Here is a 12,605-nt window from a genome sequence, read left to right on the forward strand (position 1 = left end):
AAAAGGGTTTTGAGACACCTGAAAAGTGAGGCTCTGTAGAAAGGACAGCAATACGCCCTATTGGATAAATACGGAGCATTCCTGCCCTTTCACTGTGACGCAGGACAGAGCAGCCAGGTGACTTGCTGCGCTGCTCTGCCCTGCACCACTAAAGACGTAAATATGGCCTCATATATTTGCCAGCACATGCCTTAAACTGAAAGATGGTTCAAATCTATAAATTGTACTAAACGTACATGCACATAAAAAGTGATAATTAGAGGGATAACTTTTCATATAATGGGAAATATTTTATTGCACACCTTCACTTAAGTGGGGTCGCAGCTGCATTAGCTGAGAGATTGTTTCTTTCGAAATAATTTAAGACGATTTTCATGGGTGGCACGTTGGCACCTGCACGCCCACTTCTGCAGGCCAAGTCTTCATTCGTAGGTATGACATTCCTGGCATAGTCTGAAAGAGGTACATTCATGTAGCTTTCCTTGGGCTTTTCATGTTTCTTGGAAGCAGCTTGAGCTGGCCATATTGTCATTATTTCTTGCCCTCACTTCCGTTGGCATACGTTTCTTGGCACCTCTCGTAGTGAAAAAGCTGCCCTGGAAGCCGGCTCTTGCCAGAGCCCAGGTTTGATTCAGGCAGGAACTTCAGAAAAAAGTAGCTGAGGCAACAAGCTATGAATCAAAATACATTACTGTAACATCTGAGTGCCAAAAAGCATATTATTACAGAAGACACAGATTTCACACAAAAATGATCGTTTATACAAAATAGAGACACCTGTCTGCTATCTGCCTAAACAGGCCCTTTATGGTGACTCTGCTGAAAAATATGAATGTGTTTAATAAAATATTTTTTTTGATTCATGGACCTTTGTGGAAGATCCAAATGTTCTTTTCTAGTGCTTTGTGGGTTTACGGAAATAAGAGTTCCTTCCTAGAACCCCTTGACTGGGCCTGCTGCTAATTCGTAATGTAAAACCACTTTGTCACGTGGTAAATGTAAAATAGCATTGCAACACGTTTTGTTCTGAGTCCATTCCAGAGTAGTCGTCACCGTTTGAAAGAGGTGAGCTAGAGTCTAGCAGAGACATCATCATAATGCTATAATTTATATTACAACAGTCTCTGAGAGAGCGTTATTATATTACAGTATTCCGATTTCATACGAATATTAAAATATATTATGCATAAAACATATGACATCATATGTTCACTATTCCTACTATTGGAGTACATGTGCAGCAGTAGGTTTATTTAGCTAGCAGCAATTTAGGTTTTGGATTGATAAATGTTCTCTATTTCGGTCATTTGCAGCAGGTGTGTGAATATGAGTGACAGTCGCAAATCAGATCTCGACCTAGAGTGAGTTGCCATTGATGAGATGAGTGATCATGCAGTTCAGAGAGTGCTCTCCCAGTCATTTGTGGTCTGTAGAACTGTTTGTAGAGCGATCTGTCAGTGGTTACTACCATTCAGTGCAAAAGCCTTAAAACTACAATCGAAATGGAAGAGCTAGCTGACAAAAGAAAGACACCAGATACATCACTTGCACCATGTCCCATTTCTGTCTGTGGCTCTTTCACTATGGGATCAATTCAACTCTAGGCCACGAATTTGTGGAGTCCCAGGCCAAATGATGTTTTGCTCTTTGGGTACTCGGTATCCTTTAGCGAACAACCCATTTATATAAACCTTTTTGTTGCAGTCTAGTGCCTTCTTGTGGTTATTTGTGTGGGTGCTAAGAGCAGTTGTCTTAACATAATGCAAGCTGTGAATCAACTGTGGTTATTACTTAACTGTAATATCAGAAACATTGTTTGTCAACTGGACTCTAAAGTGCCATTCTTTATGCTTATTAATACTAGTTTACAACCATATACTTTTTTTTTTTCAATATTACCAGTCAATTTAGTTCATTTTAAATAGAAACTTTCTTGTGTGTGTGTCAATCAGTTTCAAATATATTATCTCCAAAAGGATTTCTGTAGGGTTAGGTATATGATTTCTCATTTTGATCGTCAGTTGGATGCAAAGATCTTCTGGGATGAGCTATGAACTTTTCCCACATTAGTAGTAGCTCTGTAATACTTACCTCCTCCACCTCAAGATAACTTATGCTCTTTCTGTCTTCAAAGGTTTAATTGTCTCTTTAAGTAGGTAGTAATACAAATACACCCATTTTGAAGAATGCTCTGTATCTGCATCCGTTTTTGAGGGTCGAAGGTGAACTCAAATCCAGCCTCTGGGGTCATCACTTGGGACCCCTAGGAACCCACGTCATTTATCTAGTAACAGTCAAGGATGTGTGATGGTTAATACTTTAGCTCCCCTCTGGACAGCACGACATATAGACCACCTCACATGCAATCTACATGCTGATCTTCCCATGTGGGCCTCGGATATGATCCCTACTGCAAACATGAATGGGGTGGAATGTAGCGGAAGTATGTTGGCATGTATAGTTTCCATCTGAATTATTTTTATTATGTAATTCTATTACTGAACTTCCCTACCTTAGAAACATGACAAGACTAATTCAGTTATCAGGTTTGACTTCGACAGACCTATCACCAAATTTAACACTAATCTGCACACCCTGATACCCTTAAAACTAAAAACACAACAGCCACATTGATGGAGCAATTTTTAGATGTCCGCGATTAATTACATGTGCACAACTTTTCCTTGTACAAATATATCTGCACTTGACGCACCTCCCACTCCCAGAACAACCCTGAGTAAAGGCAGGATTGCTAACAGTGATAGTAATGTCCGCTGCATGCAGTGCAGACCTCTCACTCCACTGCTTATGACATGCATGAATGGTGGAGGAGGGAACTACATTTCTACCTCTAAGTGAGTGGCAAAATCTAATTCAATGAATTGGTATATTCTGACCTTTAAAGGCCGTACTAGGGTGACCAACCGTCCGTAAATTTCATGGATAGTCCATAATTTCGGCCGTCTTTTCCGTTGTCCGTGAAGGATTCTTTAACGGATGCCATTTGTCCGTAATTTTAGCCGGGCACCGGTCGCACCACCCTAAAGCCGGCACAGCTTCCACCCACCTCCCTGCTTGACTCCGATGCTGTTGAGGTCGGGATGCAGTACCAAAGCTCAGATACCCAGCAGCATTGGAGAGGCACACCTCCCGCCCTTGATGAGCTGTTAAGAGGTGCTTGAAGGTGACTGAGAGGAAGGGGCTGCAGCTTCAGGCCAGGGGCATCTATTCAGATGCAAACAGCCCTGAATGCGTCATGTCTCTGCAATTTAGAGGGGCCTCACACATTCCCTTTCTGCCCAAGGCCCCAAACATTCTAGAACCGGCCCTGATTACCCCGAGGCAGCACGTGGTTCTCTTCACAGAGCTTAATTACTGTCACTAAATTGTAAGCAAACCTCGGTTCTTCAAACATGCAGTCTATAATGTAATAAAATAAAGAAATGGCACAATCACACCCACACTGATTAACAAAGTATGGAGGACAACCAGTTAAATCAGTTCTCTTGGAGTATCTCCTTTAAGTACTGTACATCACAGTGGGGATGGCAAAACTAACATTTTAGAAAGAGAGTCTGTCCTCTCATTGTCTTGTCCAGGAGGGGGTGAGGAGCCCTACCCCACCCTGGAAGAGACCAAGATGATACTAGAATACTGCATGCCCACCCCTGTGCCCTCCCTGGTGGATCCTGTTCCCCCTCCTGTGATGGCTCCTCCCCCCCCTCCAGTATTGACTCCTGTTCCCCCTGTGGTGGAACCTGTCTCCGCCCTGGGTGGTTTCTGTCCCAGTCCTGGAATGGCTCCTGCAGCGAGGGTGAAGTTCTTGATGGGCTTCTTCTCAAAAAGGCTCAGCTCGAAATTAATATGAAAAGGTGAGTGAGTGAGTAAGTGAAGGGATGGGTGAATGGTTGGATGACGGATGAGTGAAAGGGTGGACGTAAAGATGGATGAGTGAGTGAAAGGGAGGGTAGGTGGACAAAAGGATGAATAGATGAGTGAAGGAGTAAAAGGATAAATGGATGAGAGAAAGGATGGATGAGTGATAGGGTCAATGGATGGATTCATGAGTGGATGAGTAGATGGATGGGTGGGTGGATGGATGGAAGGATGACTAAGTGAAAGGGTCGATTGAGAGAGAAAGGGAGGATGGATGGATGACTGAAATGGTGGATGGGTGGAAGGATGAGTGGGTGGGTGGAAGGATGAGTGACTGGGTGGATGGATGAGTAAGTGAAAGGATGGCTGGATGGGTGAAAGGGTAAATGGCTGGATGGATGAGTGAATGGATGGATGGGTAGAAGAGTGGATGTATGAGTGTACAGATGGATAGGGTGAAAGGGTGGATGGATCGATAATGGATGGATGAGTGAAAGGATGGATGAAGGGATGGATGAGTGAAATGATAGATAGAAGGATACATGATGGATAGGTTTGCAAATGGTTGAGTATGTTTGGATATGGCTGGGCTTACTTATATACTATTGCACGACCTCCTCTGATGTGTCTGTAAAACTTACCTATTGTCCTGAATTTTGACCTCCTGTCCTGAAATTGTGTCCTGAATTTTGACCCTTTGTCCTGAATTTTTACACTCACCGTCCTGAATTTGCACAAATGCCAGTTGGTCACCCTAGGCTGTACACATCAATGTCCTCACAAGGGTAACGTGGAGAGTGTTGTCTCCTAGTCACAAATGCAGGCCCCGTTATGATACTCACATGGCATATGTTAATCTCTACCACTACTCCAATATATAAGGAGGGATGGCCTGAAACTGTAAGGGCCATATCTGTGCTCACTAGGCAGCTCTTTCCCTGGCTCAGGTCCTGGCTGAGGCAAACATGCAACATAAATGTTACTCCTTGGCAATGTGAAGCTGGTCTTCTATGACCCAAAACCGTTCAAACTTGAAACTAAATCAGATTAATGATTGGCAAGAAATTATTTCGGGCTTTTCCCCTTAACTAGTGTAGTACTAAGTTTGCAATTGCCCCCTCATGAGCAAGCGACAGACAGCCACCGATTTTATATTTGCATTTTGCTATTCAGAGCCATCTACTAATCGAAGTCCTTTTTTTGTCCACAAGTGGGCCCAAAAATACCGTGATGTACTCTTGCAGCTGCCTCTTTCTCTTAGGACAAAGGGCCTCATAGATCCCTTGAAAGGTGGCATGCTTGCCCCCTGGGTCAGCCGTAGGCTATGGAATTCACTACTCTGGCAGAGACTTGCTCGCCCTACTTAAAGATGCCTGTTTGCCAGGGGTCTCCAAGATGACAGCGCAGCTGTTACGCTGATGGCTCCACTGTATGCTGAGGGTAAAGCCGAACTGGGACCATGCTGTTTTGGGGAAGGTCAGCATTTCTCTTTGTTTTTCAAAAACAAACTCTCAGAGTAGGAGTTTGTTTTTCTGGCACATCTAGTGGTGGTCACGCTGCCCTAGAATGGATAGGGTGTCTGTCACAATGGACCTGGTTGGCGAGTGGCAAACGGACAGCCAAGTCAAGTGTTTGGCTGGAAGGCTGTTGAAAGTTCTGACTGCACAAACCTTGTGCTTTCCACTACTCTAAATAGGGCAGAGGAAGTACATATGTTGGGGGTTGAGTGACCCTACAGTTTATGTAATTTCACCCATTCTAGCAAACTCTAAATCACCCCATAGCCTTACCACATTATCGATCAATTAATGAAATATAAACTATTTGAGCAATTCCTAAAGTCTTATCACACTTTGATTGACCAACACTAGAAAAGGCTGTTCAAAACCATGGTTCTGTTTTCATATGGAGCAGATGTTTTCGAGGATAAAAGGGGATTTTACTGTGGCGACCCAAGTAATATTGGCTTCCCTTTTTCGTCTTTACCACACATTTCTTCAATCAAGGGCATTTGGCCAGGCCCAGAGTATAAGCACCATGTCAGAGATTCTGGCTGTTTATCCCGAATTCTAATCATTAAACCTGAATGTTGCCTATGATGTACTTTAGCAAAAACGGCATTTGAAATTACATGCAGGATGTGCAAAGGAGTTACCAAAAATGTAGGTATTTGGACTACATGGAAAAAACATTTTATATAGCATGTGAGAGGCATCATTGTGTCATGCGTGCAACAAAATGCCAATAATTACCATCATTATGTGAGGGCCTGCAGCACTAAGCATGCCCACAACATATAAATAATTTATACCATCTTGCCAGGGCCAGCAGACCCAAGGGTGGACAGTATCATGCCATGCATGTCCATAATATTTTAAGAATTACCACCATCATGGTGCAACATTATACCAAGGGTGGACATCATCAAGCCATCTATTTCAAGCTTAACCACTTTTATGATAGGACAATCAAGATTAACAATGGGTATCATCTGGTCATGTATACTCATATTATGCCAATAATTAGCCGCTATTATGCCAGGGCCACCATTTGCCTAGGTATGGGCGCCATCATGCAATGGATGCCCGTATACACCAAGACTCACCTTTTCTGCTTGCAGTTGATGCCCAGCAAAGAGCAAACTAGGGAAGTTCTATCGCGTGCACAGAACACAAGCTCCCAATTTACACACAAAATATCTTTCCTTTTAATAGCTAAATTTCTCTGTTCAAATGCCTTTGGACAGGCCTGAGTGGAATAGATGCTTTGCTACTGTAGCTTTGCAGCCATGGCAGATATCACCTGTACAATAGAGGCGCAGGTCCTGGTGAGTGAGGGGCAAAGTGCAAGAAAGGGAATGGTAGTGACCTGTTCAAACTATCGACACCACCAGTGGCACATAAGACCTGACGTACCATAATCACACAGGACTGATATGAAGTTCCCAGAACCTCCAACAGATTGTGGTAGCTTCACATATGTGGGTGGATGGCGGGAAGAGTGAAAAGAAAATGAACCATTCAAGCACACACCGCAGACGACCCCGCACTAGGAAATATTCAATTTTAATCAAGAACAAAAGTGAATGAAACAAAAAAATGATAGCTTAGGCAATGTGAAGCTCATACCTGTGCCCCTGGATCATGTGTTTGGTAAGCAGGAATAAGCATCCATCAATCAGAGCTCGACAGTTTTACAGTTCATGCATGAGTAGGACTTTCAAACCAGAATTTTACCTTCCATTCCGGGTCTTGCAGCCCTCTTTCTCCCAATATATAACCAGGACTATAAGTTCTGAAATGCAAATTTAACATATGGTCCAGATGACCTATTCTTGCATGGAGCTGGGAAAATTAGAGCTCACTTGCTGGTTAGAGTGGCAGTAGCCTGGCACAGAAGTACCATAAGTGACGTGAGACTGAGAGCTACAACCGAACTTACACAGCTGTCACTAGTGATGATAGGTAGTCAGTTGCTAGTTATGTATACTTACTAGCCTTGCTAAGTAGAAGTCTTGCACGCACATTTGTTTGTGAATACAAACAAAGTGATTAATGACACAACTAGTCACGCCGCTTGTTAATCCGATTCTGCACAAGCTGGTGAATTCTTCTTTGGAGTTCGTCATGGTACCGAGGGGGTGGAAACAGGCCTCTTGCTTAAGTAACCTAATGCTGACTCAAAGATGCTTTACAACTTCAGATCAATTTCACTTATACCTGCAGTTGCTAAAATGCTGGAAAAAGCGGTTACTAGGTTAGACTATGCAAATCGTCCATATCTAGGTCTGTTGGCCTACCTACTGCGCCATCTGCAGATCATTCAAAATGCGACTGTGCGTCTTATCCCTAAAGTTCCAGTGCGCCTGTCAGTGTCTGCTCATTTACGTCAGGTGCACTGGTCGCCTATTGAGAGCTTCATCAAATTCAAGGCACTCCTTTTCGCCTATAGAGCCCTAGAGAAAAAAAGCCCTTTGTCCTTGCATACCGTGAGGGTCCACAAGGATAGAAGAGGTGGAAGATCCTTTGTGTTTTTAACAGCCAAGCTTTGGATCTCACATCTGACTGCACTTCATTTTGCTCCATCTGAATTTGCTTTCAGGAAAAGTCTGAAGACTTACCTTTTTAATGCCTAGATCTGCTGTTCGTGGGGTTGGATGCTTGTTCTGCGTGCTTTATAAATTCTATTGTATTGTATGTAGTTTATGGTAAATTTAGATATGAGAATTGCGGGGAAGCTCACAACATAGCTATGTATGACATGCATTGCATTAGCTTGTGTATTATCAAACATATTAAGTGTAGATGTGGAAGACAGTATACAAAACTAGACATACAATGACATTTATTGCTAAATCTTGAAGATGACTGTTAGAAATGGGGGTCTCTAGTTGGCAATGGTTTGCATCTTTGTCCAAATAGGGACCCTTGCTTCTAGTCAGGGAAAGGGGGATACACACCTAAAATAACCCCTGCTCAGCCCCTTGGTAGCTTGGCACGAGCAGACAGGCTTATCTCAGAGGCAGTGTGTAAAGCATTTGTAAACACATACAGTAACACAGTGAAACACTGCAAATGGACACCACACCAGTTTAGAAAAATAAGTAATCTTTATCTAAACAAGACCAAACAACAAAAATCCCCAATACAGTACTAAAATAGGTTCTTCAATGGTAGAACCAGTTCAGTTCAATGCAAGTTGTAAATGCAACACTTTTCCAAGAAAGTACCTTAAATGCGTCACGCAAAACATACAAAAGGGTCGCAGGGAAGGTGATGCGTCAGTTCCTTGCTTCAGGGACGTGATGCGTCGGTTCCTTACTGCAGCGCAGGGGAGGTGATGCGTCTGTTCCTTACCGGAGACGAGGCGATGCGTCGGTTTCTTACTGTGTTCAGGTTGCGATGCGACAAGATGACGCCTCGATGCCATGCGACGATCTGGTGCGCTGCAACAAAATTGCGGCTTCTTGCGATGCGACGAACCGGTCCGATGCGTGTACTTTTGCAGCCGCACAGCAGGCACTGTGACGATGTTCTCAGTGATGCGTCGGGACTCGGTGTAGATGCGACACGCTTCTTCCCGTGGCTAGGCGATGCGTCGGGTCTCGGTGCAGATGCGCCACGCTTCCATCTCCCAGCAACAAACTGTCTCTAGAGGTCCTAAACACCTGCAGGCACCTCTCTGTAGGTTAGAATTCCCAGCAAGGAAATTCAGGGGGAGCTGGTGGTGAAGTTTTTGTGTCCCTGAGACTTCAGACAGGAGGCAAGGTCAATTTCAAGCCCTTGGAGATCTTCCTCAAGTTGACAAAGCAAACAGCAAAGTCATTTTCTCCTTTCCTTGGCAACAAGTAACCACTGCAGGACAACCCCAAACAGCAAACAGCACAGGGGCAGTAATCCTCCTTCAGCTTCTTTGGTTCTTCTCCTTGGCAAAGGTTCCTCTTGATTTCCCAGAAGTGATCTAAAGTTCTGGTGTCTAGGTCCCCCTTTTATACACACAAATTGTCAGGGATCGTGTTTCGTGCGCCTGCATGGCATACAATCCCCAGAAAGGCCATAGGAAAGGGGGAGGAGCCGTGTGCACAAAAAGACGCAACGCGCACAGGACGCTGTGCGTAATTCCTGTGTAAAGAGTCCGTCTTTAATTCCGTTCTGAGAAGGAAGTAGTCCGTTCTTAGAGTGCCCGCAGCTTGGTGGAAACCTCAACCCGGCGGACTCCTCGCGGACTCTGCCGGCTTTCCCGCAAACCACGAAGCAGCCGCCCTGCTGCATCAGAAGAACAGCCGACACTTGCACCTTTGGGGAATCTTCGCTGGAGGCCAGATAAGTAATGCTGTTCTCCCGGATATGAGGTGAGGTCAGCACAGGTGCTGACTATACCGGGACTGACACCAAGGATTAGGCGCCTCATTTCCGTTTATTTCCCCAGTATCCGGACAGTGGACTCCGAAGCAGGAGCGCTGTTGCTTCTGGCTTTCCCGGGTGACCACGCATTTACCTCCCCCCTAACTGTTACTGCCAGCCTGGGAAGCTGGGTACTTCAATTATTCTTTTTAGAGTGAATTAGTCCTGGGTGCGGTGACGTAACCGCGGAAAAAACAGGAACAGCAGTTTGGCAAGGGGGGGTTGCCAGACCTGATCAGAACTTCTGCGTGAGGCCGAAAACACGAGGTTAGAAATGGCCATAGTTGGCTAGTGGATCATCGCCATTTAACTTGCTGGGAATACTCAGACCTAGGTACACTGCCCTCAGACTTGTGTTGTTGCTGGACTAGTATTTTGGGAATCCTACGGGCCCTACGATACCCGCAGTCCCTTTTTGCTGATCCAAGGGGGGGTGTTTTCCCTCATCTGCTCTAGTGACACGTATGGTTGTCTGGTGTGTGGGTTTAGGTCAGGATTCTTTGTCTGCATAGATATGATGTAATATTGTTGCTAACAAAATAGAAAAACGATTTCTATAAAACTTGCGAAGAGGATATTAAGTAAATAGGAAGTGATGGCGCTCTGCGAGTATGCGTATTGGGTGTTAACTGAACAAGTAGATATGGTGCTATACAGGAAGGGGAGACCCTTCAAACCCCTCAATGTGTGTAGGGCAAGCCCTACTACAAATTAGTACAAACAATACCTGTGCACACATATGAATTAAATCAATTACATGTTGGAGAGGCAAAAGCAAAATGAACCAAAATCTTCAGTCATAATAGATGTTCTTTATTCCTTTCGGAAACATGACCAGCCGAAATGTGTTTCGTCAGGGAAGGTCATCCCACGACTCTTCAGGGCTGGGAAAATATTATGATATAACTACAAGAAATTAAAATCCCAGTAACTAGAGAGACAGAACCCTCTCAGTCACCTGCAGCATGGTCTCACAAAGAACACGTGGAAACCCAACACAAAACCATCATTAATGAAGTGCATACATTTAAAAAAGAGATAATTGATATAAGAGGTAAAGAATCATCATCATGCCCGTCCAGTTGAAAAATAAGTGCACCTTATGAAAAATGAGGGCCGGAGAATTGTTAATGTTTCACTGTGAAATGAAAAGATAAAGGAAAGCAAAATGTAAAGGAAAACATTATTATAATCTAAAGTAAAGAGCCAGTGTCACCGTGCTTAATGGAGATAAACCGAATACGTGTAAAAGAATATTACTCCGAGAGAAAAATTATTTTTTAACGAAAATAAAAGAAAAAAGACAAAAAATAAAGTATACATAGAGTAAAAAGAAGAGAAAAATACAGAAAAAGGACGAGAAATGGAAAAAAGGGGTACCTGAAGCTGATGGCTTAGAAACAAAACGGCCCAAAACCGGAGAAAATTCCAACCAGGCTGGGTGCGTGTAATGCACAGTAGAAAAGATAAACCAATTGAAGTATGAAGGTAATCTGCGAGAAATGCAAAAGGGAGCACAAAAGGTAATAAGTAATTAGACTTGTGAATACCACAAGACAGAGAATACTAAACGAGTAACTCGCCCAAAATCAGAGAAATCGAGTGAAGAAAACATTGCCGCCAAAGCAGTAACAAACCTCACTAGAAACAACACAAAAAAATATCAAGCCACAATATGGATATCTAAAGGTTCGTTTAAAGGTACCAGAAAAAAATAATATATAAAATCACCGAAAATATGAGTCATCGAAATCTTGATGTATAGAGAGTACAAGCTCAATCTTACCTTAATCATACCAAAAATGTATGGGAACAAATGGTAACCGCGTCACCGGACGAATAACAAACAACAGGGTAGTGTCTCCCATGAAATAAAGAAAGGCTTAAGAGCCAAGGTATGCTTCTATACGAGATCTCCAAGGTGGCTGAAGAAAGGGCTGAATACGAGTAAGTAATCACCAAATCTGTCACAACAGAAAAAGAAAAGAAGAGGGGGAAAAGGAAAAAACGCCTTGTCAAATGAAAAATAATGCAAGAAGGGGTAATACCAAACACTAGATAAGACCTAACTAGCCCAGTTGAACTTACTATGAAGGAGAAACAAGCGGACATCCTGGCGGTGCCGGTGTGAATGAGTGAGTGCTCGCGTAACGCGGAACCGGAAATAAAAAGAGATATGCCAGCATTACAACAACTAGAGCGCGGCTCTACCCGCGCCGCTAGACCCGGAAGTATAGAAATAGTAATGTCCGCCACACAGACTAGCTCCCAAACAATAAAAAGTAATCAGCCAAATCGATGGCGACACAACATGGAATCAAACAAAAGGAAATTAAAGAAAGAAAGAAAGATAATATACCCATGTGCTACCCACATGGGTATACAACACAGAGAAAAGAAATAGAACACAAATTAGACAAAAAGAATGGTAGAAAGAAAAATGTGTAAAGAAAATAAAGGATGGACATGATGAGAATGCAAAGAAGAAAAAGAGAAAGAAAACGAGTGGGATGAACAGGCCAAAAACACATAAACAAAATACATGGCAATATTAGCAAATTACAAAGCAAACACAAAACGCAAAGAAAAAATGAAAAAATGACACCTGTACATAAATAATAAAGATAATACATAGCAGCACAACATAAAATACATATCAATAAATTACCAGAACGAGTGAGAATTCAGAATTAAATGACATCTAAACACACAGGATGAGTAGAAATTATCAGCAGAAGACAAATCTATTGCACAGATTAAAACTTCATGAAACCGCAACACAACAATCAAGAACAAATCATGGATTATCACTAATTGCTTGAGCAA

At 43.1% G+C, this 12,605-nt stretch overlaps 1 long non-coding RNA gene across 1 annotated transcript; it reads right to left on the reverse strand.

The window, feature by feature from the left end:
• Positions 1 to 287: 287 nt before the first annotated feature.
• LOC146862435 (uncharacterized) lies at positions 288 to 11,927 on the reverse strand. The gene is made up of 4 exons (XR_014978444.1): positions 11,868 to 11,927; positions 11,566 to 11,743; positions 11,160 to 11,272; positions 288 to 671 (listed from the first exon to the last, which is right to left on the reverse strand). It is a non-coding gene; the product is annotated as an uncharacterized LOC146862435 (long non-coding RNA).
• Between the last annotated feature and the right edge of the window lie 678 nt (positions 11,928 to 12,605).

Source organism: Triturus cristatus, chromosome 2_2 (genome assembly GCF_964204655.1).
Source record: "Triturus cristatus chromosome 2_2, aTriCri1.1, whole genome shotgun sequence".
Taxonomy (NCBI): Eukaryota; Metazoa; Chordata; class Amphibia; order Caudata; family Salamandridae; genus Triturus; species Triturus cristatus.